The sequence below is a fragment of the Delphinus delphis genome, chromosome 20 (assembly GCF_949987515.2).
Source record: "Delphinus delphis chromosome 20, mDelDel1.2, whole genome shotgun sequence".
Classification (NCBI taxonomy): Eukaryota; Metazoa; Chordata; class Mammalia; order Artiodactyla; family Delphinidae; genus Delphinus; species Delphinus delphis.
In genome coordinates, this window is record NC_082702.1 from 42768831 (window position 1) to 42792880 (window position 24050).

General features: G+C 35.7%; 1 protein-coding gene and 1 pseudogene across 9 annotated transcripts in view; one reads left to right on the forward strand and one right to left on the reverse strand.

Moving 5' to 3' along the window:
* Nucleotides 1–24050, forward strand: part of ZFHX3 (zinc finger homeobox 3) — a 1367978-nt gene that overhangs the window by 221316 nt on the left and 1122612 nt on the right. The window lies entirely within an intron of this gene.
* On the reverse strand, nt 12217–12881 carry LOC132417108 (mitochondrial import inner membrane translocase subunit TIM14 pseudogene; annotated as a pseudogene).

Sequence of the window (24050 nt, forward strand, 5' to 3'; positions counted from 1 at the left end):
CCTAATGCAAATCATCTCTTTGGCTCTTCCCAGCCAATAACTGAGCTTGGAGGGAATGGAATTTAAATCTGGGATAAAGGAGAAGGATAATTTGGAGTAGAAACTCCTTTAGAGATCAGGCTTAAGTGAGAATGATAGGAGGCTGTACTTAGGGCAGCATCTGGGAGGGTGGCAAGGGAAGGTAGGAAGACACATTTTAGTGAATTTATAGTTTCCTAGTTAACTTCATGTTGGTGACCCACCATGCCACCATGTTGAGATTCTCATTGTGTGATAGTATAACCTCTCACTGGAGCATAGCTCTGCAGAGACAAGGCCTATTCATTCCGTGGTGTTTGTCAAACAACTACTGCCAAGCCAACACATGGTATGTGCTCCATAAGTATATGTGAATCAATGAATAGTCTGGTACACAAAGGCTACTTTTAAAATGTTTTGCTTTACACTACTAAAACTATTTTTTCAGTTATTTCTAAAATGCTTGTATTTTTAAGCCCAACCCTCAAATGACTTTTAGTAAGGTTAACTACATCAGATTTAAGTAGTTTCTTACATAAGATTCATCTTACAATACTAAGTATTAGATATTTTAGCAACTAAACAAGCTTATTACAGGAGTCAATCAGTCAAGTATTTGACCACATATTCTGTACCCAGGAATTACTATTTTTCTTCTGGAAGCGGGAAAAGACAAACTTGTTAATCCATATTTTACTTTTATACTTAAAAGAACCCAAGGCAAACAATTAGGAGTTTTACTATCTGAGGATACAAATATGCATGAGAAATAATAGCCATAATTTTAATCTTTCAGATTTCACTTTATGGTTGCTTTATGATGACCATTTGTCTGATGTATTTAATTTTCTAAATTTCTGTTGCATGAAAAATGGAAACTGTATTGATTTAACATCAGAAAAATGTACAGTAGTTAATATAAAAAAGGCTGCATCAAAAAAAGCTGCATCTAATTTTGTTAATAAACTATAAATGGTAAAATGATGTACAGTTTAGATATCAAAGCATTGGGAACCCACATTTTTCTGTACCATTAATAATGTACTTTTAGTTTTGGCAGCAGCATAATTCTATAGTGTGATATTTCTACTTTATTGTTTCTCAGAGTAGGCCTGTGGACTTCCCTGGCTGTCCAGTGGTTAAGACTCCAGGCTTCCACTGCAGGGTGCACGGGTTCAATCCCTGGTTGGGAAACTAAGATCCTGCATGCCATGCAGTGCAGCCAAAAAAAAAAAAAAAAAAATGTTAACGTAATATGGGAAAATTTCCCCTGGTAAAGTGTGCACTGAGCTAGTGGGATGTGATGTTTGCATCACAAAGGTAAGTCTTACAGAAATTTGCAGTCTAGTCATCATAACTACCCTCAACCCTGAAGTTGAAAGATTTATTAATGTCAGATGACATACATTTGCCATCATTTATTGGAATTGAAACGTAGTTTGCTCTTCTTGACTGTCTCTGGAGTAACAGTGAAGTTTAGTAGCTAACTCGAATGTTATGACCATGGTTTGAATCTTGATCCTCCACTTATTAGCTGTATCATCTTTTCTTAATCATTCTGTGTCTCAGTTTCCTCATCTATAAAGTGGGGATAATAACTGGATCAACTCATAGGGTTGCTCTGGGGATTACATAAGTTAATAAAAATAAATGTGTATAACAGTGACAAGAATATAGTAGGTGCTTGATAAATATTAGGATTCCTATGAATAGATTATGAATATTCTTGTCTTTAGAAATATTAGCTCAAGAGAAATAGTAATAAAAGACTATTACAAACAAGGTTAGTTCATGAACAAAGTATAATGAGCTGTATCTGTTTGACATATCATGTCTTGGAGGAGATTTAGTTTAGTCACACAAGGGGAGGTTAGACTAAGTACAGAAGACTTATAGGTGAGAAAGAACATGGGTCTCTGCGTTTGGAAGTGCTGCAGAAGTTGTTGAGCTTGTGAGAGATGAGGTTGGATAAGTGAGGACTGAATCCTGAATGGATGATACAGAACTTGGCAGTTATCTTGAGGGCAATGGGGAGCCCTGAAATATTTTAACTTGTAGAGTGACATGCTGGGATGAGTTGTGAGTAACACCACTGTGCCTGCAGTACAGAGAATGGATTGGAGGATTGGAGGGGTTCGACTGGCGCAGGAAGTGAGTTAAGAGGCTGTTAAGAGGCAAGAGCAGTGATGGCCTAGATGAACCAGGCAGGTGTGCCAATGGGGATAGAGAAATGGACAGATTTGAAATCTATTGGAAAGATAGAATCAGTAGCATCTAGTGATTATTTCAATGTGGTGAGTGAAAAAGAGGTAAGAGCTGAGAAGGATGGCCAGTTTTCAGGCAGTGGCTGACGAAGACATTGCCCACCTACCTGGCCAGATGCCCAGGTTTGTAATGGGCCATGGGGCTTACAGGAGTAACGCGGTCAGATGCAGCTGCTGTCTGAGGTGAGACAGCATCACAGGTAAAACTGAAGTATTTAGTCACAGGCTGGCGGTCAGGAAGATGTGTAGAAGCATAGAGGTGTATGATGTTAACAATGGAAAATGAGGGCAAATCTGGGGCCAATGTCCAGGTTAGCCTGAGACATTGCCCCTATACTCTCAGGGTTCCACATGGCAGTAGACAGCCTTTATATATATAGTCTAATGTGACTCTTTTCTAGTGAACACTGTCCCCCCAGAACAGCCCCTCTAGGCTTTAAATGCCATGGGCAATTCCAAACCTCTGTTGACTCTCCCCTTATCTGCCCTGGAGCCTTGGTACTAGCAGTTAAGGGTTGCGTCTCTATCCCTGAGGCAAATTGGAGGTCACCTTGAACCTGAGATTTTCCTGGGCTCATATTTCCAGGTTCAGAAGATGCTCTTTTCCCTCTGGGACAATGGACCCTGAGGAGCTAAAGCAGAGTGCTCCTAATTCTTCTTCATCCATGTCCTGTTTGTGACATATTCATTCCTCAATCCTTAAGGTTTCTTTTACACCGTTCTGCTGAAACCTGAAACATGCTGAATTTTATCTAGGCATTTCTGCAGGCTTGGCTCTAGAGATGAGTTAGGTTGAATTCAGGTAACTGGTAAATAACTTTCTAATTTCAAAATTCAAGTTTTACAAATGATCACAAAACTTTTATGATAAAATACAAGTCTTAACACAGTGTGAGTTGCAGTACTGGTGAGTGGGAATTAAAAAATTAATCTTGTTCAGAAATTAGCATCTAATCTTCATGAGCCACCTAAGAATGGTAGAATTGTTCATTTGTGTGAATGAAGTGGGAATATTTTTTCAGTTTGTTTAATATTAGAAATTCAAGAAGAGGAAGATTCAAAGCATTTCAAAGCATTGGTGGCCTTCTTAAGGTGATCATTATAGCAAGCCTCACTAAAAGTAAATAGACCTCTCTTGCTTCTTCATAGACAAACTACGATGGTGAGAATGAAATTAGCACTGAAAATATTAAAATATTGATAGCAATCATTCCATGTCCAGGCTTTGCCAATTAATAATTAATTTTACCTTGAAGGTAACTGTAAGAGACTTTTTTTTTATGCTTTCACTTGGCAAGAATGTTGACTTTTTGCCCCCTCAATGTTATCAAGTCTCCAGCAAATAACTCACGTTTTAATGTGGTTAGTAGCTGGAATTTCTTTTATGTGGTTTCATATTGATGAAATGAGAAAAAAAAAGTTTGTTGTGAATGGTTTAGAGAAGGCGTGAGTCACTTGTCTCTCTCATTTATATGTGGCATCAATGGATTCTTACCGTGTCATTTCCTGTTATGTACTTCTCACAGTGTACCTGTTGTTTTAAAAAATTTTTTTCAAGGACCATACCCCCAAGGAGAGGGAATGATCTTTATCCTCTGCACACTGATGATTACAAAAGGGTTATAGATTGTTACAAAATGGATGTTTTCTCACCAAAAAAGGAAGCATCTGTCAGTTTTTATGGCTTTTTATTTGGACAAGATAAGTTTGTCCTGAACTCCTTGTATTATCATGAGTGAGTGAACAATCTTGTTGCAATGGTGCTATTTTGTAGTCAGAAGAGGTTATGCTATCTCAGTCTTGATCTTGCTCTAATGGTTGGTAGCAAAACTATGTCCTAATTTATTTTATATATCCAATAGTTATCTGTTCAGAAGTCCCTTGGAATGGATTTTAGGTTATATTTTTTATTTTGATAAATAAAAAGTGGCTAAAATATTCACTCATTCTCTCAACTCTTTGCTGACTGCCTGGTATGTGCTGTTCTAGAAAAAAGTGGATTTAAAGCCAGTTTGTGTCATACTAAAATGGTTATTAAAGAAAAGTGCTCTGTTTCTTATTTTCTAAAATGGGACAAGATATTTAAAGTCTTTGGACCTTATACCAAAATGTTTCCCCTTTAAAAATATCTGTCCCTTCTAATTAAAAGAATAGGCTTAATTATTTTGAGTATGTACACTGAGTTTTTTGTTTTTATTTATTTACTTTATTGAAGTATAGTTGATTTACAATGTTGTGTTAATTTCTACTGCACAGCAAAGTGACTCAGTTATAAATATATAGGCATTCTTTTTTTATATTCTTTTCCATTATGGCTTATCCCAAGACATTGAGCACAGTTCCCTGTTGGTGTGAATGTAAGCCACTGTGGAAAACAGTATGGAGGTTCCTCAGAAAACTAAAAATAGAATTACCATATGACCCAGCAATCCCACTCATGGGCACATATCCAGACAAAACGATAATTCAAAAAGATACATTGCACCCCTATGTTCATAGCAGCACTATTCACAATAGCTAAGACATGGAAACGACCTAAATGTACATTGACAGATGAATGGATAAAGAATACTACTCAGCCATAGAAAAGAATGAAATAATGCCATTTATAGCAACATGGATGCAACTAGAGATTATCATACTAAGTGAAGTAAGTCAGAAAGAGAAAAACAAATACCATATGATATCACTTACGTGTGGAATCTAAAATATGACACAGATGAACCTACCTACGAAGCAGAAACAGACTCACAGACATAGAGAACAGATTTGTGGTTGCCAAGGGGGGTGGGTTTGGGGAGGGATGAACTGGGAGTTTGTGGTTAGTAGATGCAAACTATTACATATAGAATTGATGGACAAGGTCCTACTGTATAGCACAGGGAACTATATTTAATGTCCTGGGATAAACCATAATGGAAAAGAATATAAAAAAGAATGTACATTAAGAAAAAGAATATATAAATGTATATAAATAAAAAAGAATGTATATTAAAAATATAAAAAAGAATGTATATAAAAAACTTAGACCTAGTAAACAAATTCAGTAAGGTTGCAGGATACAAAATCAATACACAAAAATCTTACATTTCTATACAAGATGCAAACTATTACATATAGATTGAATGGACAACAAGATCCTACCGTGTCGCATATTTAGTTTTTGAGTTATCCCTCCCTCCAGGAAATGTTTTGTTTGAAAATATTTTCTTATGTGCAACTTCAGGGAATGTGTAATTTTCCTAAGTGACCCTGTTCAAATGTTTGAAAACAACACCTAGCACGGTGCCTGGCACACATATTTGTTGATGCTGAGTGTAGTATAATTCCAGTCTCAAAATCCAGTAATTCAGTTCCTTCTCTGTGTAGCCACCTGTCTTCTCAGCAGTGCTTTCTTGCCTTTATTTCAGTCTCAGTGCCTCAACTCCAACTTGACCCAGACCATGCAATCTGCTTGTTAACTACCTAGCCCATAATGAGCAGTTTTCAGAATATTAATTGCAATATTATACATAAGACTTGTAATCATTGATGATTTTGAATTTAAAAAGTCAGGAATGGAAGATAGTATTATTTGGGTGACCCCTCAGGTGGATGAAAGAGAAGCTACCGACCAGGTTTCATAAGCCACCGTGTTTACTGTTAATAGTATTTGTGTGGCTTATAATGTTTCTACCAGTTTCTGTACCACTGATCCACAGGCATAAGTTATGGTGAGAAACTTGCCAATGAATTAGACACTTATGGTTTTCTGTAGTTACACATGAGATATATATGGTCAAGCCAGTAGTTTAATTTCTACAATTTTAAGGTCAATAGGCATTGTCACTTGTTAAATGTAAGTGAGCCAGTATTTATAATAGCCTTCAGATGGATTTTATTTTGCTCTTTATAGTTACTCTTTCCCTGCGTGAATATCTGTGAAAACAAAGATGTACCAACACAGTATAATATTTACAATTTTTCCAGATTAGGTAGAAAGCACCTTTATAGGTTATTTGTGTCAGTTACAGTAGAGTTCCCAATGTAAGCTGACAAGAAATGCTATAATATTTTATATTCAGCCTTTCAAAACACTGTTAATTATGCATAAGATAATACTCTCCAGTAACATCAGGAGTAGACAAATGAAATCATTAGTTTTATATTCCAGAGCCCCATGTACATCTATTATAACTATGCATTTGGATGCCTCCACCCACATTTCTCAAAATCACTTTTTGATACCTTATAATGTGATATCATAAATGAATATGAAGAATATTATATAGTGTGAAATTGTATCAAAAAGATCTTAGCTTTTGAAAATTATAAACCTAACTCATTATTTGGAAAGGATAATCTGCTGAGAGTTTATGACAATAGAAAGAGAAGTGTTGATCAACCATTTGCCATTGTCTTTATTTCAGTAAATAGGGCCTCTGACAAATATGTCATCGACTCCAACATGCTTAACATGCTACCATGACAGTGTCAGTGTAGACAGAAGTGCATCTTGGTGGTGGTTCCTTCTAGGAATATGAAGTCTAGCTAGAGAAAGGTGCTCTGGCTTCCTGTGAAGCCTGGTTATGACAGGATATCCAACGGTGTATCTGCATATTTCTTTAAGTTTGACACATTCTAGAGAATTATTTTGAGAGGTAAGAGAAGAAATGCACATTGTACATTTAAAATGACTTTGTGAAATGATATGATTTGCCAAATGCACATTATTGTAATTTAGCCAAGATAGGTGGCCAATTGAATGTTCACGGAACTGTAATTGTCTATGTGCTGTTTGCAAGGCCCTTTCTGATATAGCTAGAAAAATGCTCCTTTTTCTTTCAGTATCCATTTGGTTAGGAATGCATCCATTACTTATAAATGATGACTCTCTTTTGCTTTTCTTTCTTTTCTTAGGGGGAGGCTACTGTAAATACAGGTGAAAGTAGTTTCTACCGTGGCTTTTTTCTTTTTTTTGTGGTTGTACAATAGAAATTATTTTTAAATATACTATATGTTATCTTAAATTTCATTCTAAACTATATATTTGTTTAAAAAGAAAAGGGAAATAAAATCTGAGAAAGACAATCATATCCAAATAGAGGATAGTTTTAGCCATGTGTTTTACACCCAGAATTTCAAAACATGGATGGAAATATTGTCTAAGTTTTTATTATTAAAACCTGGTTAAACTTTTACAAATGTCACTTTGCTGACACCAACCAGAAGCAATTAAAGTGCAAAAATAGAATTGTATCTGTTACAGGAGTGATACATTTTAACTGGAAAAAGCCATGAAATAAACATTGGTAGACACAGTGGTACTTCTGTTTTATAATTCTAGAGTATAAACACGTGAACAAACTTACAGGAAGGGATTTTATTTTGCCTGTGAATTCTACTGTTAGTAGTATTGTAAATGTTAAATATATCTTCTCATTGGAATATTTTTTACTGGAAAAAATAAAATGAAAAAGCAATCTTTGAAAATTCTGAGTTGTATCTTCCATGTTAGACCTGGACATAGATGTCTATCTCTAGTACCCACATATATTTAGTTCCTAACCTAGTCCTGTTTCTACTAGCTGTTTGACCTCAGGCAAGTTATTTAAATCCCTTTATGCCTCAGTTTCTTCATCTGCAAAATGAAGCAAAAATATTATAACAGTATTTCCTTCTTTAAGTTGTTATAAAGATTAAATGATTTAATACATGTATCTTGATAGGGATTGGCATAACATGCAGTGTTGGTTATTCTTAGTTATGCTATATTAATAAAGTCTTTAAAAATAATTTTTAAATTTATACAGATTGTATATTTTCATTTAAAAAATTTAGAAAGATATAAAGAACATAATAAAAATCACTTATCACTCCCCACAGAGATAATCACTGTTATAATCATTTAGTTATAAATGATTCCATTCTTAGCAATTTCACTTTCTTTTGGTTAGTATTTGCCTACTATGCCTTTTTTTGCTTTTTGTTTTGTTTTGTTTTAATATTGTTTATTAGCACAGTAACAAATGCAGACTTAAGTAGTCCACAACATAGAACCAATCCACTGAGCAACTCCTATTCCATGCCTTACAGTTAACAGCTTAAGGTATTTTACTACAGATTTTCACAAGTTCTTATTCAAACCTCTGTCTTTTCACAGTAAAGTAGATTGGTATATAAAATAAAATACATAACTACTCATTTCCTATATGGTGTCTTATAGCCATGTGTCCATTTTATATATATGAGATGACAGTCTCTAAAAGCAGTTAAATATCAATGTTCCCTTCCAAGAAGGGAAACAAATTCCAACTTTTTAAAACAAAAAACTGTGTAGTCAATAGAAAGGGAAGATGGCAGAGTAGAAGGATGTGCACTCACTCCCTGTTGTGAGAGCACTGGGATCACAAGTAACTGCTGAACAATCATTGACAGGAAGACACTGGAACTCACCAAAAAAGATACCCCACATCCAAAGACAAAGGAGAGGCTGCAATAAGATGGTAGGAGGGGTGCAATCACAATAAAATTAAATCCCATAACTGCTGGGTGGGTGACTCACAAACTGGAGAACAGTTATAGCCCAGAAGTCTACCCACTGGAGTGAAGGTTCTGAGTCCCACATCAGGCTTCCCAACCTGGCGGTCCAGCAACAGGAGGAGGAATTCCCAGAGAATCAGACTTTGAAGCCTAGTGGGATTTGATTGCAGGACTTTGACAGGACTGGGGGAAACAGAGACTCCACTCTTGGAGGGCATGCACAAAGTAGTGTGTGCATCAGGACCCAGGGGGAAGGAGCAGTGACCCCACAGGAGACTGAACCAGACCTACCTGCTAGTGTTGGAGGGTCTCCTTCAGAGGCAGGGGGTGGCTGTGGCTCACCGTGAGGACAAGGACACTGATAGCAGAAATTCTGGAAAGTACTCCTTGGCATGAGCCCTCCCGGAGTCCACCATTAGTCGCACCAAGGAGCCTGTAGCCTCCAGTGCTGGGTCGCCTCAGGCCAAACAACCAACAGGGAGGGAACGTAGTCCCACCCATCAGCAGACAAGCAGATTGAAGTTTTACTGAGCTCTGCCCACCAGAGCAACACCCAGCTCTACCCAGCACCAGTCCCTCCCCATCAGGAAGCTTGCACAAGCCTCTTAGATAGCCTCATCCACCAGAGGGCAGACAGCAGAAGCAAGAAGAACTACAATCCTGCAGTCTGTGGAATGAAAACCAAATTCACAGAAAGATAGACAAAATGAAAAGGCAGAGGGCTATGTGCCAGATGAAGGAACAAGATAAAACCCCCAAAAAACAATTAAATGAAGTGGAGATAGGCAACCTTCCAGAAAAAGAATTCAGAATAATGATAGTGAAGATGATGCAGGATCTCAGAAAAACAATGGAGGCAAAGATGGAGAAGATGCAAGAAATGTTTAACAAAGACCTAAAAGAATTAAAGAACAAACAAACAAATGAACAATACAATAAGTGAAACAAAAAATATACTAGAAGGAATCAGTAGCAAAATAACTGAGGCAGAAGAACGGGTAACTGACCTAGAAGACAGAATGGTGGAATTCACTGCCACGGAACAGAATAAAGAAAAAAGAATGAAAAAAAATGAAGACAGCCTAAGAGATCTCTGAGACCAACATTCGCATTATAGGGGTCCCAGAAGGAGAAGAGAGAGAGAGAAAGGATGTGAGAAAATATTTGAAGAGATTATAGTCAAAAACTTCCCTAACATGGGAAAGGAAATAGCCATCCAAGTCCAGGAAGCACAGAGTCCTAGACAGGATAAATCCAAGGAGAAACACGCTGAGACACTTAGTAATCAAACGAACAAAAATTAAAGACAAAGAAAAATTATTAAAAGCAGCAAGGGAAGAATGACAAATAACATACAAGGGAACTCCCATAAGGTTAACAGCTGATTTCTCAGCAGAAACTCTACAAGCCAAAAGGGAGTGGCACAATATATTTAAAGTGATGCAAGGGAAGAACCTACAACCAAGATTGCTCTACCCGGCAAGGATCTCATTCAGATTCGATGGAGAAATCAAAAGAATTACAGACAAGCAAAAGCCAAGAGAAGTCACCACCACCAAACCAGCTCTACAACAAATGCTCAGGGTACTTCTCTAAGTGGGAAACACAAGAGAAGAAAAGGGCCTACAAAAACAAACAAAAGACATAAGAAAATGGTAATAGGAACATACATATCGATAATTACCTTAAATGTGAATGGATTAAATGCTCCAACCAAAGGACACAGGCTCACTGAATGGATACAAAAATAAGACCCATCTATATGCTGTCTACAAGAGACCCACTTCAGACCTAGGGACACATACAGACTGAAAGTGAGGGAATGGAAAAAGATATTCTGTGCAAATGGAAATCAAAAGAAAGCTGCAGTAGCAATACTCATATCAGATAAAATAGACTTTAAAATAAAGACTATTACAAGAGACAAGGACACTACGTAATGATCAAGGGATCAATCCAAGAAGAAGATATAACAATTATATATGCACCCAACATAGGAGTGCCTCAATACCTAAGGCAAATGCTAACAGCTGTAAAAGCAGAAATCGACAGTAACACAGTAATAGTGGGGGACTTTAACACCTCACTTACACCAATGGACAGATCATCCAGACAGAAATTTAATAAGGAAACACAAGCTTTAAATGACACAATAGACCAGATAGATTTGATTGATATTTATAGGACATTCCATCTGAAAATAGCAGATTATACTTTCTTCTCAAGTGCACATGGAACATTCTCCGGGGTAGATCACCTCTTGGGTCACAAATCAAGCCTCGGTAAATTTAAGAAAATAGAAATCATATCAAGCATCTTTTCTGACCATGATGCTATGAGATTAGAAATAAATTACAGGGAAAACAACGTAAAAAACACAAACACATGGAGGCTAAACAATACAATAGTAAGTAACCAAGAGATCACTGAGGAAATCAAAAAATACCTAGAGACAAATGACAATGAAAACACGATGATCCAAAACCTATGGGATGCAGAAAAAGCAGTTCTAAGAGGGAAGTTTATAGCAATACGAGCCTACCTCAAGAAACAAGAAAAATCTCAAATAAACCATCTAACCTTACACCTAAAGGAACTAGAGAAAGAAGAACAAACAAAACCCAAAATTAGTAGAAGGAAATGAATCATAAAAATAAATAATAAATGAAATAAAAGCAAAGATCAATAAAACTAAAAGCTGGTTCTTTGAGAAAATAAACAAAATTGATAAACCTTTAGCCAGTCTCATCAAGAAAAAGTGGGAGAGGACGCAAATTAATAAAATTAGAAATGAAAAAGAAGTTAAAATGGACACTGCAGAAATACAAAGCATCATAAAAGACTACTACAAGCAACTTTATGCCAATAAAATGGACAACCTGGAAGTAATGGATGAATTCTTAGAAAGGTATAAGCTTCCAAGACTGAACCAGGAAGAAGTAGAAAATATGAGCAGACCAATCACAAGTAATGAAATTGAAAGTGTGATTAAAAATCTTCCAACAGACAAAAGTCCAGGACCAGATGGCTTCACAGGTGAACTCTATCAAACATTTGGAGAAGAGCTAATACCCATCCTTCTCAAACACTTCCAAAAAATTTCAGAGGAAGATATGTATGATAAATACATACCTAGATCAATTTCTTAGGTTAAGTTTTGGCTAAATTCATTTTTAAGTTCAAGGTTCTAAGTCGCTGGGGGAGTCCTCTGTTCCTTGAACAGCCTTCTGTCCCAATGAGATGATCCCCTACTATAACAACATGTGTTAATTCCATCATAGTTATCACATTGTATTTTAATTATCAGTTTATCTGTCTCCCATCAGATTGGGGATTCCTTTAGGGAGAGACTGTCTTTTTCACTTTGTCTTGAAATAGGTACGAAATTATTTGACAAATGAGTAATGAACAACACTTCAGATGGCATGCATTTATCCATAATTATTGAGTATTAACCTACAAATATTCTATAATCTGATTTTAAATCCTCAAATTTATAGCAAGGCTTTGATTTAGCTTATGCTAATTTTAAAAATGTGTAGCTTTAAGGCATTTTATTATAAAAAGCTGATATTCATATATATAAATGAGTGAGAACTTAAAATTCATCATACATTTAATTCATTTTTTAGTTTGACCTTCTAGTAAATCTTTAGCTTCATTGATTTTGGCTGCTATATAAGGATATCCTCCCTTGTCTGGGTGATTTAAAAGCATAATTGGTCGATGAGCATCTCTTATCTTTCCTTTATTGGCATTAGGGCTTACATCTAGTATTAATGCTGCTTCCTGTTTTGTCATTTGGGGTTCAAACCCACCTCTGAAGGTGTAATAGCCACCACTGAAGGCAGATTTTGGTAGACTTTGAAAAACTTGTTTTACTTGAGGCTCCATATGCTTCATGGCTTGCAAAGCATAATGGCCTGCAAATCCTGCTGCAGCAATGGTCAGTCCAACTGCTATGACTGTACTGGCCATGGTTCCCGCTCGACTCCTCTGCCTCCCCTGGGAGTGCCCAAGTTCTTAGTTTTTATATCTTGGACAGTCTGCTTTTATTTGAACTCTTAGATGATTGTTTAGCTAGGTATGGAATTGTAGGTTATGTTATTTTCCCTTATTATTTTGGGGAAAGTATATTTGTGCATCTTATTATTTGTGCATCTATTGTTGCCTTTGATAGGATTCCTATTGGTTTGATTATTGTTCCTTTGAAGGTAGTTTATCTTTTCTCTCTTGCAGCGTTCACACTTTTTTCTCTTTTTTCTTGGTGTTCTGTAGTTTCACTACAGTGTTGTATCTTTGTTTAGTCTGGGGAGTTAAGGAGCTCTTTCAATCTGAGGGTTTATACCTTAACTTCTGAAAACTTTAAAAATATTATATCTTTCTTTGTTCACTGTAGTGTCTTTCACAGATAACTATCATATGCTGGATCTTCTGTCTAAATTTCTCTTTCATATTTTCCATTATTTAAACTTCCTGTGGTACATTCTAGGTGACTTCTTTAGACTTATCTTCCAATTTAATAAATTTCTCTTCCTCTTTGTGTTGTGTGCTCTTTAACATATTATTGTTTTGTTTGCCAGTGATAGAATTTTTTTCAGATTTTTCCATTTTTAATAATACACGCATACTTTGTTTTATTGTGCTTCACTTTGTTGCACTTCACAGATCCTGTGTTCTTTGCAAATTGAAAGTTTGTGGCGATGCCCTGCTGAGCAAGTGTACTGGCACCACTTTTCCAACAGTGTTTGCTCACTTCATGTCTCTGTCACATTTTGGTAATTCTTACAATATTTCAAACTTTTTCATTAATATTATATTTGTTATGGTGATCTGTGGCAGTGATCTTTGATATTACTACTGCAGCTCGCTGAAGGCTCGGATGATGGTTAGCATTTTTTTTAGCAATAAAGTATTTTAAAATTAAGGTATGTACATTGTTTTTTTAGATACAATGCTATTGCACACTTAATAGACTACAGTGGAGTTCAAATATAACTGTTACATGCACTTGGAAATCAGAAAATTCATGTGATTCTCTTTATTGCGATACTTGCTTTATGGTGGTGATCTAGAACTGAACCTGCAGTATCTCTCAGGTATGCCTGTACCTTGATCCTGCCATGTGGAATCTATTATCTTTTTCATCTGCTTAATGGCTATAAACATTTATTTTAAAATTCTTTTTGAATTGCTTTAGTATTCAGAGTCATTTGATTATGAGCTTTTGTTGCATTTGCAAACTTTTATAGCATTGGATTGCTTTGTATTCTTTGCAGTCTTTCTGAGTTCATCAGTACTAATTATATATTTATAGGTATGTGCTGGATTGTGGAAGCACCCTTATGGGACAGTTTTGTGTTTTACTGTGGATGTATGGGTTTCCCAGGTTTGGACCACTTTTTATACTAATTTTTTAGTTTGGACTTTGCTAATAGCTCAAAGAATTTTACACTCTGCTGACATGCCTTGCAGGGCAGGGGATTCAAAATTGTCATGACTGACTCTGCTTCCTGCTGTACCTTGAGGCAAACCTTATCTTTATCCTGTTGGGAGTTTTTTCTACTTCTAGTTCACCCCCGGTCTTGCTTCTTGGAGGAAGTTCAGGACTCAAAATCTTGACTTTTTGTGTCATTGCCACAATCTACATCCATTTCTTCCTGAGGGACACATGGCTTATTTTTCTGGCCCCTAGAAATGTATTTTTCTTATCTTAAACTCCAGCTGTGTACTTTGAAAAAGTTCTTCAAATTTTATGTAGAATTTCTAGATGTCTTTGAAGTGGGAGGAGAGACTTCACACCTCAGATCAATTTGCTATCTTTGCTGGAAAGGCCTCCAATTTTTATTTTTTTAAACTTGGGCATATTACATATGTGTGTGTATATATACATATGTGTGTGTATATATATATATATATATATATATATATATGTTTTGTTAAGTGCTTTTGTACCTCTAAGAGTTTATCATGAAACTTATGCCATTATTAATCTTCTAAACCGTGATTCTTTAGTAGTTATTTTCCACAGAATGGATGTATTACTTATCTAGGCAGTCCCTGTAGTTGCATCTTAAGTTTCTGATTTTTTTGCAATTATAAATGATTTTTCTGTGAATATCTTTATGTATCTTTGTGAGCATCTCTGCCAGGGCTACCTTCTTAGAGGTGAAAGAATTGTATAACAGGATAGAATCTTAATAATTTGAAAGACTGATAAAATATTAGTAATGAGAAGTACACTGGATGTATAACAAAAATTCTGAACATTAAGGAATAAAGGAACAGAGTAAAATTGTGAGAGGAAGATAGAAATACAATGGATTAGAACTTTATACCATTGTAAACATCAAATCTCTTAGTTCATACAACAGACATTTAAGACATTATGTTGAGTATTGTAACTAATAGGGAGGGATAAGAAATGAATAAGACATGGTTTCTGTTCTTCAGAAGAATATAGGTGAATTCTTAATGAAGATAAATAGAACTATATGGAACTCTAATAAAAAGGCAGCCATAAGTAAGTAATATACTTCAGGTAACAGGAGGCTGCTGTGAGATCTCAGAAGGATCTACCTAATCCAGCTTGAGGAGGGGCCATATCTACCTAATAATTTACAACTCTTAAAATGTTAAGAAAAAGGTTTAAGCAACAATGAACACATGGTTATAGGAGGAATAGTTGACCCAGTTAATAATTTTATGTGTATAATTACCTCAATAAGCATTTTCTTGTATGAGTGAGTTGCCTCTCAACATGGCTCCCTCCTAGTCCAAATGGTTTGTTACCATGTCACCAGCCAGAACAACAGTGTCAAGCCTATTCTTTAGCTTCTTTACAGCAGCCACACCCTAATAGTCATCGCAACTTCCTCCTTCCCGATAGAAACTTCATTGATCTGGTTTTCCACCATTTTTATACATGGCTATGTGCTTCAGAAGAAGCTAGGCCCATCTCCTGCTCTAGGGTTCCAGTTAATCTAAGTCAGTCATAGAGTGTTCCCTTGCCAATGACTGGTTTAGGCATGGGCATGTAATACAATTTTGGCAGGAGGAAAATTTTGCTTGGGGCTTTCTTGAAAAGGTTTATTCACCCATATAATGAGGAAAAGATGGTCCTTTCACTGGCTATGGTTGGTTCTGGATATTGTACTTGGAACTGTTGCAGTCATCTTGCCATCCATCTTAGGATGAAGTCAATACATAGGAAGACGAAGCCAAGAAGGAGAGAGGAAACCTGGAGGTTGCTCTGCTACTTAATGTTGTGATAATCAATGCCCACATGGTTTGAGTTATGTTTTTCTATTACCTGAAGCCAAAATCTTCCTAATGGATGCAGGAGGCAAGGTGTCCCTTGGGACTCTTGTCACCTCAGGACAATCCCTGTAATCTACTTAAGTGTCTCATGCAGGGATACAGGCGATGTTCTGGGTGACATGGGCTGCTTTCCTATTTGTTGCCTTTGGACAGTTACCAGAATAACTGGATATTTGCATTTCCATAGCACAATGTCTCTTTCTAACCTTTCTTTTCTAACTTAAAAGTAGGTTCTTCCAGTTGATCTTTGAATGACCTAAAACCAAGAGAACTATTGATATTGCACAGTAGTGATCCATGTATTTCCTATTCGATTCCTTTGTCATGAAAATTAGGGAAAAATACACAATGAAAATTAGTTTTGGCTAAATATTATGAAAAGTAAAAATTTCCACTTTTCAAATGTGATAAGATAGCTTGCATTTATTTTATTGCTTCCTTTATGTCTTCACTGTGCCGTGACCATAGCTTATCATTCACTTTGAAACTTTTTTCAAGCATCGAAAGTCTTTTTGTTTCCAAATGATTTCTAAATGATCAGCAGCACCTCCCCTGCTGAAAAAGCAGTTGTAATAAATTAGATTAAGTTGATTTTATAAATCTGAATCTATAATTGGAGAGTATGGGGGCAATTACAGCTTGAGGTCACCTTGAGCAAGTGACTTGTTTGTTTTAGATTCCCATGTTGAGAGAATTCTGATTCACATCTATAAGTAGTTGCAAGTTTTAGGATTTTGTTTGTTTGCTTAAGAAGCTTGTTTTTGTAATCTCTTGAATAAGGATGGTTAGAAATAGTTTATTCACAGTTCACAGAGGAAGCAAGTTAACCTGGTTGCATAACGTAATGTAGTGAAAATTTCAGATATGAATATTATAATATTGGTATATAATATTCTTGTGTGTGCCTGTATTTAAAATACCATTTTAGAAATAAGTGCTGTTTAAATGAAGAAATTAAAATAGCGTAGTTTTTGTAACCCTTGAAGTTCCCTGGCATAGCTTGAATTTGAAAACCACTGCTTTTTAAAAATTATTTTTTACAATTCTTCTCACACCATGTAGCAATAATTTGATGAACTTCGTCTCCCTTGAGCTGCTCAAAGGCAGGGCTTGTGTCTCATTTATGGTGAATTTAGGTGCACAGTTTTATTTTTACATGGTTACCCCTCCTTACACCAACTGAGAGCTTTCCAAGGCAATATTCCTCATCCATATAGCACAGTGCCCACTGCATGGAACATCTATGGAATGAATTGTATTACATCCCAGCAAACATTTTTCTGCCTATTCTATCTGTTCAGTTTATAGAAGACCAAATTAGGGGTTGATTTCGTTGAAGCTTCTCTTAAAGTATATGTATGTAGATCCATTTATGGTAACTTTTGTTGTTTTCTTTATGTATGAGATAAAAAGATACTCGTAGAAATTTAGGAAGTATAGAAAATTACAAAGAAAATAACCACTGTGAAGCTTTTGCATTTCCTTTCAGTCTTTCTTCTCTGTATATATTAGTCATGTAAATGATGTCTACGTCCTGCTTATTTTCCCTAACATAAGTGGGCATTTCTTCACTCTATTAAAAAGTTTTCATAAGCCTAATTTTACTTGCTTTGTGAACTATTCCATCTTACAAAAGTACCATGGTTTATTTTATGCATTGTCTATTCTTAGACATAAAGTTTCTAATCTGCTTTTATAAATTATGCATTACAAAATGCTATGATATTTTTCATATAATGTATCAACTGTGCAAAGATTTATTTGTTTAGCATAAATTCCTGAAAGAAAGAAAGTACTGGGCCAAAGGCACAAACATTTTCAAGGCTCTTGTTTTATTTTTGCTTTAGATAAATTTGTCATTGTTACTGTTGATACTAGAGAAGTTGTATCTGTTTGGTTGCAGTTGGATGATTGTTGATGCCTCAGAAAATTCTGAGAATTAAGAATTTTAGAATTTAGATGACAGTAGAAGCAAAAGCTAAGTTAGATTTATCAAATGAAGTGGATAACAGAACCAGGGCATCATGCTTTTTAAGAGAATTGCCTTTCAGACACTATATCTTGAGTCTCATTTCCTTGGGGATTCTACCTTCCAGGGCTTTTTGTAGCCCTGATTCTTGCTGGATTTACATTTCCTGAGTTTCATTTGTGTCTGACCTTTCCCTAAAGAGCAAGGGGTGGAGAGCCTCGTCGGGAATGCGCTCCACTTAAGAACCAGCACCCATTTATTTTCTCACAGGCTGACCTTGGGTTCTGGCCAGAGGAATACAGACCTGATTTCTCCTCTTGATTTTGCATTAACAAAGCTTTTTTAAGCTCACACGTGTGGAACGACTTGATAGAGTGGGAACATCATTTTGTTTCAGGGAAAGGATAATATGTATAAGGGGAAATGTTAAGTCTGGATTCTTACATATTTAAAAATTTTAACCTACTTACCCAGAAGCAGAAATGATTTGGGGCTTAGAAAAAAGTCACAGATAATTTGAAATTCATATGTTGTTATTCGATTTAAAGTCATATCTTTCTTCATCTAGATCATATCAGTCTAATTCTAAGAGAAGCATCCAAGGGGTTTGAATGGAATTTTTTTTTTTTAATGTAAAGAAATGGCACATTAAAAAACAACAACAAATTGGCTTCCCACAGTGGCAGACTTGCAGCTGGTAACTAATCCCATAATGAGCGGTATATACCCACATATTTTCCAAATTAAATATGGGTATATAAAGGCCTGGCTTAAGATTCTATAATACAGACACTTTACCTGCTAAGGAAAAAAAATTAAAACCAAGATTGCCCGAAGGGTTATAAGCACTGAGGGAGAGGTAAGAATAAAAAAGCCAGAGAGAGGGAATGATGTGACTTTGTAGAATGCCTGCTTAGGACAGAGAGGGGAGGAGATTGTAGGGATGGTTGAAGGATAATGCAAGTGCCTGGGCATTGCTTAGAAGATCTGATCAGTTATCCAGATCAAGTCATGCTTACATTATTAGAACCTGGGTATTAAGAACTGCCATTCAGGCAAGTACTGATGATTGTTTTTTGCTAGGAGGTATATTAGAAATTACACAGTACTTCCGAAACAAAAATTCTATTTGCCCTCCCCTGTAAAATTCTTTTTCAGAGAGTGAAATTACATTTTTATGACCTTAGCTTAATTTGGATTCAGTTCAGTTCAGTTTTTGAAAACAAGAAATTAATCCTGAACTGGGCTAAAACTTGGATTGCTAGAATGGCTGATCATTGCATCTCCCCCTAGCCTGCAAATTTTTTGAGAATCCCATTAAATTTTATTCAGGAGTCCCTTCCCAGCCAAATGTATTGTTTCCATGGATACAATTAATGAGGAAAGCAATTTTATAAGACTGATGTGAAAAATGAGCACTTCATCGGCCCCCCTGCTGGTCGCGTTTAGAGACTGGAGGAAGGAAGTCAGCTCTTGTGGGGTTGGAAGAAGCTCTGTGGTGTAAAGGGGGCAAAACAATGAAAGCAGAAGTCAGAAGTGTCTTTTTAAGTGTAAGGAATTAACCCTGAAGACTTAATTGGAAAATGCCACTAAATTGTGACACCTTTTCACACACTTTCTGTTTACAGAATCCACTCTGTGACAACCTTAAAAAAAAAAAAGAAAACCCAAAAACCAAAACCCTAGAAGACCATTCCTTAAAAATACAGACCTCCCTTCTCCTTTAGTTGCTGAAACAGGTTTTAGGGTATTTGGTGCAAGACAGATAGACCCAAGGAAGAATGAAAGCCTTAATGAAATGAAGGACTCACTAGCTCTTAACTGTCACTAATTTCTACCACAACATTTAAGTTTTAGGTAATTATGACTCAATCATCAAAATTTCTCTTGATTAGCGTTTTTATTCATTTATTCTCTGAAATACATACAATGGGGTGAAATCAATATCACCTCATCTCATTTTCCAAAATATTAAAGTGAAAATAATAGAACCACAATGCAATTTTCTAAGCATCAAAGAATGCTTTCACTCCACTGCCCCAAGCCCAGAGCAGAAATCTAGAGAGATTTCTTGACAAATTCAGAGCCCTGCTGTATAATGGTTACATGGCATTTGAATAACTATTAAAAAAATGTTTTTTAAAGCCTACTCTAATTTGGGAAAGAAATGAGGCTGGAACAATTCTGTGTTCAGTTTAATATCACTGTGCAGCTTGTGACAAAAATGTTGCCCTTTTCCTATTTTTCCTGTGAGTGGAAAAAGGGGATAGGCAACTTAAAAAAAAAAAAAAAGTAGAGTGTGAACAAGTACATTTCAGGGTGAATAAATTCAGTTTAATTGCATACAAGCAAATCCATTTAAGAAACTATTTGTTTATATTTTCTGTGATACAGCTGTCCTGTTTTTTTCCTTTTCTTTCTTTCTTTTCTTTTCTTTTTTTTTTTGAGACTGTTTGAAAGGCGGCTGTTAAAAAGCTGCTTTCCCCTGCAGAGGGCAGTCTGCCTCTACAAAATACATGCAACCCTGGCAGCATTTGAGCATAGAGAGCAAGTATGTAAAATTATTTTCTTAAGCTGTGAATGTAAATAATTCTTTTTGTTTTGGGATAAGACTATGAGAAAAAGTCTTCTATACTAGGAAAGTATAGATTTTGTATAGCTCTATGAGTGTTTTCCTCTTGCCCTTTTATGTATTGTTTGGCTGACCATTTTTTTTTTTCTTTATTCAGATTGAAGGTATTTTTGAATAAGCATTGAGCAAGAGAGATAACAAATAAGGTCCCACATGGAGGGGGAAACGGTAATCAGGAGAATAAGAGAAACCTCAGGCTGGGTTGTAGATTAAAAATGTATTTGTGTTAAGAATTCGAGGGCCTACAAATTGTATTGCAAAGGCAGAGAAAGTAAAACATACCACCTGATATTTTTTTTAAATACAGAAATTAATTTCAATTTAAAGAGGTTTCTATCTGCAGCTGGAGATATTTAATCTGAAAAGTGTGAGAAAATAGGTATTTCTTTCGGTAATATTTCTCTCCTGTTTGATGTATGTCTCTGTCTGAGAGAGGAATGGATTAAATAGAGGCAGCTTTTCCAGAGGAGAATTGGAAGCTTTCGAGAAGAGGTGCTGATACGCGTGTAACTGATGCACAGATAAATACAAGACAACAGAATTCCAAAACAGTTTAATTGTAGATTTTCTGAACTTTCAAAGTAGAGGGGAACACTTTCTGCTGATCAGGAGAAAAGTACCTAGAGATATTGTGAAGCCTTAGTTTACGGGTGTGTGAAAAATGATCAAGCTGCACATGATCATTTCCATAGATCATCTTCAATGGGCAAAATAAGCCACCTTCCCTGTGTAGAAATTCATAAACACTGAAAAAAACCATTATATGGCTTTTTATGACAATTATGGCTTGTATGACAATTATACAAGAAATAATTGTATAAAAGGCTCCTTAAAAACGCAATAACCAGTATAGGGAAAAATGCTCAGCAACTTATATCTTGGGAATATTACAGGAATCTGCAGTGAACACCAATTTTCACGTCATGAATGCAAGTTTGGAAATACCTTTGAGAATATCTCTTTTGCTGCTTGCCTGCCTATTTACTTGCCAGGATTTTCTCAGTTCCTTTTCTAAAGCAGTTTGAAAATGTGATTTTGTGTCGAGATGCTTTTGTGAAGTGCAGTTTATTTATTCGCTTCTCACCACATATGTTTTTATTAATGTGCAATTATTACATAGCAAGATAACGCCAGCACAAAATATATTGTCTCTAAATGAAGAGGAGGGACTGTAAGTGGTTTAATTTTTGAAACTTATATTTTTGAAGCTGCCTCTCAAAGCATGCAGCTTTGTAGTCAGCGATTTATGACAGCTGCGGTCGAGCCAGGTGGAGCAAAGGCAGCAAAATGGCAGGACAGCTACTGTAAGGGAAGGTCATGAGGAGTCTTCTCAGTTTCCAATGTGAAATTTAATCAGGTTCCATAGAAGGATGTGATTTATCTTGTTAGCCCATTCTGAACTATTTTGAAAATATAAATTTAAAACATAGGGAGATTCAGAACTGCCTAGGTTATCATCCGGGTGTTTATTTTGACACCATGAATTTTATTTTAGCAAGTTTATTTTAATCAAGTGGCCCATTCTACATCATATTGATATTGCACATAAAATTATGGTTGTTAGCTTCAACCATGTAGAAAGAATTTTATTTTAGCAAGTTTATTGTGATCAAATAGTTTCTTCTCTATTATATTGACATTGTTCTATCATAGTTGCCAAGGCCAACCACATATAATTTTTCTTTTCCAGAACTATACAACAAGTATAAAACGTTTGCATACATCAAACTAGCTCATCTTTGAGGGGTATTTCAACCCGTGCAAAAACAGCTGGGCATTGCTTATAACTTCTAAACACATCTTCAAAAGTTATGTCCATTTGTCTTAAATGAACACTACATAAAACTCTTTGAATATTAAAAATTAAATGGTTATGAAATGTACAAAGTACTATTAAGACTTCCAGATATTTGTAGAGTTACAATGTTAGATTGGTTATTTTTCACTAAAAAAATGGAAGACTTTGAACTTGTGAAATTTGTGTGCATTTTGTGTCACCAATATTGATACAGCTTGAGAGTGAGGCTTTCTCTTTTTCTCTTCACTCACATAAACACACACACACATACATATGTAGATGTATATATAAAATGCATAATAGTCTTATGTACAAAAATATGCCTATTTTCTTCCATGGCTAGTGAGGTACATCTAATCAGCTATTTGTAAATTAGTACCCTTGCCAAAATATATTAACTTTTACAGTCTGTCAAGTGCATTGTGCATACTACATAATCCACACAGTCGGATTTATCTTGTTCTTCCTAAAACCTTGGGAACAATGCTTACAGAGAAAAGAGTGGGTGGTTTTTACATGGCTTGAAAATTTTAAATAATATTTCGACTTGTGTACATATTTACTATTAAGTGATCTTAATGCCTTGATTTTTTTAAAGTACTGTCTTAGAAATTTTCATAATTTCAGTGTATACTTAAAAGTATACCAAAATATATATTTTCTTCTGTCACCTCAAGAAAACTCAATTTAACTCACTTTCACATTTGATTTGAAAAGCAGAAGCATTCAGCGCTGTGGTAACCCTTGTCTTGAGTCGACATTGTACAGCATTTTCTTGCCACCTTCCACAGCCGAGTGCAAAAAAACCCCACAGTGGGAACCCTGGTTTTTCAGCCATTCTGTATCTTTGTTGCTGTAGACTCTTAATTCTGCTTCTGTTTATAATATTTGCGTTTGCTCTTATTATACCAAAAGAAATTCCTTGGAATGCATAGTCACTTTCTCCCCATTCCTTTCATTTGCAGATGAAAGGCAAATGCAGATTTAAAAAAAATAAATAAATACGATGTGGTTAGGACCATTCATCACACTCCCTGTCTGCTGGGTCTTTGTTTCTGTTTCATGCTGTGTGCATTACATTACATTTCTGAACCTGTTGTGAGTGTTTTTTTTTTTTTTTTTTAGCATTTTTCTTTTGTAGTTTATTAAAATAAAAATATTTTCAGTCAGCAGAAATCTCATTGGTTCTTCTGGAAATCTTGCCCCACAGGCCTTTGCAGGACAAGAACAGATTGTCCAGGGCCTAATTCTGAGCATTGTTTTTTATGAGGAAATCAAAAGTATAATTGTGAAAACCCAGTGTGTCCTTTTATGTCTGAAAAGGAGAATTAAATTGCTGGTGGCAAAGCAACAGGGGATAGAGAGAGAGTGGATGTGAGGCAGGCCCTCCGGAATTAGGGATTTGTTGTTGAAAGTAAGGGGAGAGTCCACTTCAGTATGTACACAAGTGAATGTGCATTTGGCAGGTAGATCACGGAATCCAGAGAGTACAATGCAGCAGAAATTGAAAAGGAGTAAATGCAATAA